The sequence below is a fragment of the Mandrillus leucophaeus genome, unplaced genomic scaffold, assembly GCF_000951045.1.
Source record: "Mandrillus leucophaeus isolate KB7577 unplaced genomic scaffold, Mleu.le_1.0 Scaffold265, whole genome shotgun sequence".
NCBI classification, from domain to species: Eukaryota; Metazoa; Chordata; class Mammalia; order Primates; family Cercopithecidae; genus Mandrillus; species Mandrillus leucophaeus.
In genome coordinates this window covers 3557340-3563944 of record NW_012102754.1, presented here as the reverse complement: position 1 = coordinate 3563944, position 6605 = coordinate 3557340, and the positions used below count along the sequence as shown (strand labels likewise).

Here is a 6605-nt window from a genome sequence, read left to right as displayed (position 1 = left end):
AAAATATCACAACAAGGATATCCTTTATGACACTGTTAATAACAGAAAAAATAGAAATGACTTGATTCTATAATAAGAAGAAATTAAATAAAGTCAAAGTAGTGCAATAACTATAATAAAATGCTATGAAATCATTTAAAAATGGGTATGTAGAAAAATAATGACATGGGGAAATAATGTTTGCAATATACTGTTGGAAAAAAGTAACAAAATATGTGTGTAACATAACACAGCATATTAGGTAGAATCTCCTGATCATATATCTAATTCTAAAGCCCATGGCTTTTAAAAATATATCAAATAGAATTTTTTCACAGTCTCACTCTGTCGCCTAAGTTGAATTGCAGTGGCATGATCTCAGCTCACTGCAACCTCCATCTCCCAAGTTCAAGCGATTCTCATGCCTCAGCCTCCCACGTAGCTGAGACTATTGGTGCATGCCACCACACCCAGCTACTTTTTGAATTTTTAGTAGAGACAGGGTTTCCCCATGTTGACCAGGCTGATCTCAAACTTCCAGCCTCAAGTAATCCACCCACTTCAGCCCCTCCAAGTGCTGGGATTGATTACAGGCATGAGCCACAGCACCTGGCATCAAATAGACTTTCCATTACAATTTATTGTCCCATCTCAAGTGTCACCTTCTTCATGGAGATTTTGTAGACTCCTTTTGCTGGTTGGGATTTCTCTCTCCCTGCCCTGTACCCCAGAGCACTTTGGTTAAGGAGTTTGGATAATTTACCAGCTTGCTTAGTTCAAGATCACATTCTTTGTTGACATGCTGAAGTACAGTTTCTTTAATGGTGGCTGCTTGGGGGAGGGGAAAAATAATTAGCTTCCTAATTTTATGAGCTTTTTGTTTCTCTAAGACCCTTACATTCAAACTTGTGCTTCCATCTTTTCATTTACCGTGAAGATTCCAAAAGACATCTTCCCTGTTGGTTGCCTCCTTATTCCCCAGAAGCAGTGCACTCTCAGATCATTTCCTTTCAACTTCCTTATAACTACCCCAACCTTATCCATAGCCTGTGTTCTTGTTCACCAGATTTTAGATGCTCTCATTTTTCTCCACTGAGGGTGAGGCCATTTCCCTCTGGTGTACTTTATTTTGTTTTTCATCACAGCTAGGCTCCTGCTGTCCTCTTCTTTCCCACGCAGTCTCTGCCCAATGCTCCATTTGGGTGTGAGTTCTGAAGCTGGCTCTGGCTTTGCTGTTTTGAATATTTATTCCCCTACTTACATATGAGCTGATGATGTTAGTCATCTCTGTCTCCTAATTATGCTATAGCATGGTTGAGGGTGGTTTCCTTTGCTTTCTTTAATGGTCTGTACATTTTTTGGAGGATGTAGGAATTGATTCTAATTTAGACAGCTGCCATTATCCTCCAAAAACCTGTAAACTCTATTCATATAATTTTTGAGGGCATCAATATCTTTCAGAGAAGCCCAAGTGTTAATTAGATATAAAATAGAACTACTGTAGCATAAAGTTGGGAGCATAGTATGTGAGGGGTCTCAAAACCTTGCTGCTCAGTTTTTTTCCCTATTCTTGGGATAGCTCTTGAAGGGGATCAATAGAAGCTCTCCAGGGAGCATTATATAGCTCCTTGGACTTGACGTTCTCTGTGATACTTCCAAGTGCTGATATTCTATGATTAAATAAATCATGGGCATTCCATTAATGCTTAATTAACAAGAAGATTCAGTCAACTGGAAAAGTATTATGTGCAATCTTGTCCATTGATAATTCTTGGATTTTCCTCATTTTCTTTGTACTCTAGATTTTTTTGTAAGCAATCTTGAGATACAAGAAGAGGGGTATAGGAGAGGAATTCATTACTGTGTATTGTGTACCCCTATTTGTGGGCTAAACTAAAATCCCTAATTGGCATGAGCAATTTTCAATTTTCATTCTGCTAGATAAACTTCTTTCCCTGAAACAGAGCTTTATAATGCTTCCTGTTCATAATCATTGCTTACTGAAGGCTCTGTGTCTAGATCTGCTAAAAATGACTTCACAGCACTCCCTCTTGCTTCTTACTACAGTAAGTGGCTTCCATAAGCTTCTGTCTACATTAGCAAATTTTAAATCCCCTTCTGAATATCTGGTCTAGTGCTCTTTACACAAAAATAAGAAAACTTTTCTAATCATGATGCTTCTTAGCATAAATAGAATGCTTTCACCTTTTTCTACAAACCCTTTCAAATCCATTTTCTCATCAGCCCCATTTTTATTGAGCTAAGCTGGGTAGACATTCTTAAAAAAGTATTTTAGTTTTCACAGTATAAAACTAAGGCCAACAGCAGTGAAGTGACTTGTTGAAGATCTATTCGAGAAAACCAGACTTATAATTTGTTTCTTTATTCTCAAATGCACATTGTCCATTATATGTCTCAAAATCTGTAATCAATGCAGATTAAGTTAATCTTCAGTTCATTTTAACTCAGTGATAATAGCACTGTGCTCATGCATATTAGGAATTATAGTTGCTTAATTATGGGAGGGGGTCTTTGCATCAAGCTCATGTCTGTCTTAGTGGTTACTGACACTTTCGAGTCACTGACCACAAGTTGTACAGTCTAACTGTCATTCCTGACACATTTGGTGGGCTCCCGAGGTAATTCATAAAACCATAGGATATAGGGAACAAGAAGGGAGAGGAACTAATTTAAAGGTCTGGAGAACTGCATGTTTCCTCCAAGTCATTTAGAAAACGAACCTGACCCTCTGGTCTCCTGTAAAGGACAAAGGAAAATGACAGTACTCAAGTGATGACTGGGTGATCATGTTATTGTGACTCTGCTGGGGACAAAACCCGATTCTAAGCCTAAGAACTATATTTTTGTTTATATGCCAGAACATGGCATCAGGAAAGGACAACCTACTTCTATACATACCCTAGAAACCACGGAAAGGCCAATCACAGTCTTTCACCCACAGAAGATGTGGCAGAACACACTATTGACAATAAAGGTCAATCTACCCTCACGGGAACACACTGGACTGAGTAAGTGGTGGGGTGCTGAAGAAGGGGAGCCAAGTGGGAACTGACAACCCATCATCTTCTTTGAGCCTCACACACCTTTTAGATGGGTGTAATTATACCAGCCTTGTTGATAAGGAAACTGAGACTAAAAGAGGATAATAAATTAGGGACCATAAGAAGCCAAGTAGGTGTTGGAGCCCAGAGAACACAAGGCTGTGTCTGAATCCACAGCCTTGACTTAACCAACATGTTAAACTGCCCTGGGATCCACCACTGGATTCAAAAGGCAGGTGCTTCACTATTGGAACAGATGCTTTACCTGTTTCAACCTCACATGCTTCACCTGAAAGCAGAGATAATAGTATCTACTTTATGCAATGGCATGAAGATGGAGACTGTCGGACTAAGATGGTAGCAGAGGCCCCGCGCCGCTGGGCAACTGCGGCTGTTGCTGCGGGGCTGTGCAGGCGGTTCTATCATGTGTTGAAGAATCTATACATTATTAAGAAACAGCCTCTGGGCTGGGCGCGGTGGCTCACGCCTGTAATCCCAGCACTTTGGGAGGCCGAGGCAGGTGGATCACGAGGTCAGGAGTTCAAGACCAGCCTGGCCAAGATGGTGAAACCCTGTCTCTACTAAAAATACAAAAATTAGCCAGGCGTGGTGGCGGACGCCTGTAATCCCCGCTACTTGGAAGGCTGAGGCAGAGAATTGCTTAAACCTGGGAGGCGGAGGTTGCAGTGAGCCGAGATGGCACCACTGCACTCCAGCCTAGGTGATAGAGTGAGACTCAGTCTCAAAGAAACAGAGAAACAGCCTCTGCATCAATTTGTAGAAAGACTACTTTTCCCACTACCTGCAGCCTTTTGTAACCCAGTGAGACACATGTTTATTCAAACACAGATATCCCAAATCCTAATAGTTTAAAGTTTCTACCATGGAAACCAGTTTTTGAGACAAGGCTCATGGATTTTCCCACCCCAGCTGCAGCATTTCACTCTCCTTTGGCTAGGCAGTTATTTAGGATTGAAGGAGTAAAAAATGTTTTCTTTGGGCCAGATTTCATCACTGTCACAAAGGAAAATGAAAAATTAGACTGGAATTTACTGAAACCAGATATATACACAACAACCATGGACTTCTTTGCATCTGGTTTACCCCTAGTTACTGAGGAAACATCTTCAGGAGAAGCAGGATGTGAAGATGATGAAGTTGTGGCAATGATTAAGGAAGTGTTAGATACTAGAATATGTAGAGATGTAATCTACAAAGGCTTTGAAGATGGCATCGTATGACTGAAACTCCAGGGTTCTTGTACCAGCTGCCCTAGTTCAATCATTACTCTGAAAAATGGAATTCAGAACATGCTGCAGTTTTATATTCCAGAGGTAGAAGGTGTAGAACAGGTCATGGATGATGAATCAGATGAAAAGGAAGCAAATTCACCTTAAAATAATCTGGATATTCTTTGGGTACAACAGTCGGACTTATCGATAATATATACAAAGCTGTTATTATTAATATACTGAAGAACTTGAGGATTAATAAAATATGCAATTTCTTCAGAGAATGATTAAAAAAAGATCAAATGAAGAACTTATGGAAATGTCTGGCACACTATAGCCAATCATTTTCCACTGACTGATTTTATTTGACCATCTGGTTTTTATATCATGAATTCAAAAAGCATGTATTGAGTTAATAATATCAGCTGTATCTTATTTGTTGATCACTTTCCATGTTCTAGGCACAGCTTGATAATTTCTATGTATTATTTTATGTAATCCTTACAATAACCCTACAATGTAAACATTGTTATTATCTTCATTTTACAGTTGAGGGAGCAGGTTCAGAAAGATTAAAAGAAAAAGACGGTCAAGTATCTGAAAATTCATTTTCCAAAATCATTTCACTAAAAGAGCAATTTGCTAAATAGTTAAGAATTTTTTTTTACATTCAGTTTTGCATCAGCATACATTTTCCTGTCTATGCATTTTATATAAGAAAAGATGACTTTCTCTTATGCACAAAATCCAGTGTTTCTTGATAGTCTATGCTTATGACTTCCCTGGCACTTGCACAGCCCCTTGCAGGAAGATCATGCAGTAAGCTGTCTTATTCTAGCTTATTTGCCTGAAAGTTTAGAGTGAATTGTTATTTAGTTAAAATATCATTGATTGGTTGATCAGTAGATAATTGGATGAGCTAATTAAAAGCTGTTCATTTATTACAAATTGAGTTTCAGCAAATTGACCCAGGGCCGAGGTGGTGGCCAGATTTCTGCCATTGTTATTGTTGCTACTGATCCTTTACCATGTGGCCGGTGACTGACATCAAGTACCCTGAATGATGCAAGTGCTCAGTATGTTTGGAATTTAAAACAAAACTTATTCTTCCTGATCTTGGGGCTCTGTGTAGTGGGAGCAGAATGATCTCTGCAAAAGCTATATCTGGCAACTATATATTTATACACCCAACCTCATGTTTATAAAAAGGCCAATAATGCATGTTGTTTATTTTCATGCATGTTGTTTATTTTTAGCTTTGACTAGTCTCTGGCAAAACCCACCTCTTGTAATACAAAGAAAAGGGCTGGCTTTGTTTTCCCTATTCCATGCACTTGTCCAAGCTACAAATATCGGAATCATTAAGATCCTCTTCTTCCTCGCACAGCCCCTATATTTATGCACATCAATTTGTGCTTCTTAAATATCTCACAACAGTCTTTGATACAACATTTCACCATTATCCAAGAGAAGACACAATCATCTGTTATCTAATCACTAAAACAATCTTCCAAAAGCTCTCCAACCTCCACCTCTTCCTTACACATCCATTCTCCACACAGTAAGCAGAATAAACTATCTGAAATGCAAATGCCATATGGTGTCACTCTGCATCTCGGACCCACCATAGGCTCCTTGTCACCTTAAGAATAAAGTCCAGATGAAAATATATGGCAGCCAAACACTTCACAGCTAGGACCCAGCTTCTTCTGCACCTGGACTCTCTCCTCCTGCCAGCATGAATCAGGGCAGCTCTCCAAATGAAACAACCTCTTCTCAGCTCTAGAACTTTGCATATGCTTTCCCTCTGCTTGGAATGTTTTTCTCTTATCTCTGTCCAACTGCTTCTTATTTCTCTTCTTCCAAATCATTGAGGCGCAGTTTTAATGTATTCACATAGCTCTTCTATCAGAGAACTCACCACGCTAGACAGCAATTGATGGTTCCTTTTGTGTCTTCACCATAGGACTATTGACTCATTGGGGCAAGCACACAAGAAGGCCAAATAAATAGATGTTTAAGGAATGAAATTTAAATATGAGGTAATTTGAATTGCATTCCTGCCCGCAACTGATGACAACTAGAAAAATTGAATAAAAGAAAAAAATCTTGAAGGCATAGAAGAACTAGCAAGATATTGAAAAATGACTAGACCAAGAGCCAGGGGGCAGTGGAAGTCTAGAGATATGAGCTCAGCTTATTTTTAGGAGGTCACCATAACCTTAATACCAAAATCTGGTATGGGTACTATAAGAAAGAAAATTTACAGGTAAATCTCATTCTTTATTAATGATGGAAATAGCCTACATATTAGCAAATTCAGCAATATTTT

The 6605-nt window shown here is 39.1% G+C and overlaps 1 pseudogene; it reads left to right on the top strand.

The window, feature by feature from the left end:
- Nucleotides 1-3395: 3395 nt before the first annotated feature.
- LOC105542671 lies at nt 3396-4555 on the top strand (annotated as a pseudogene).
- The last annotated feature ends 2050 nt before the right edge of the window (nt 4556-6605 follow it).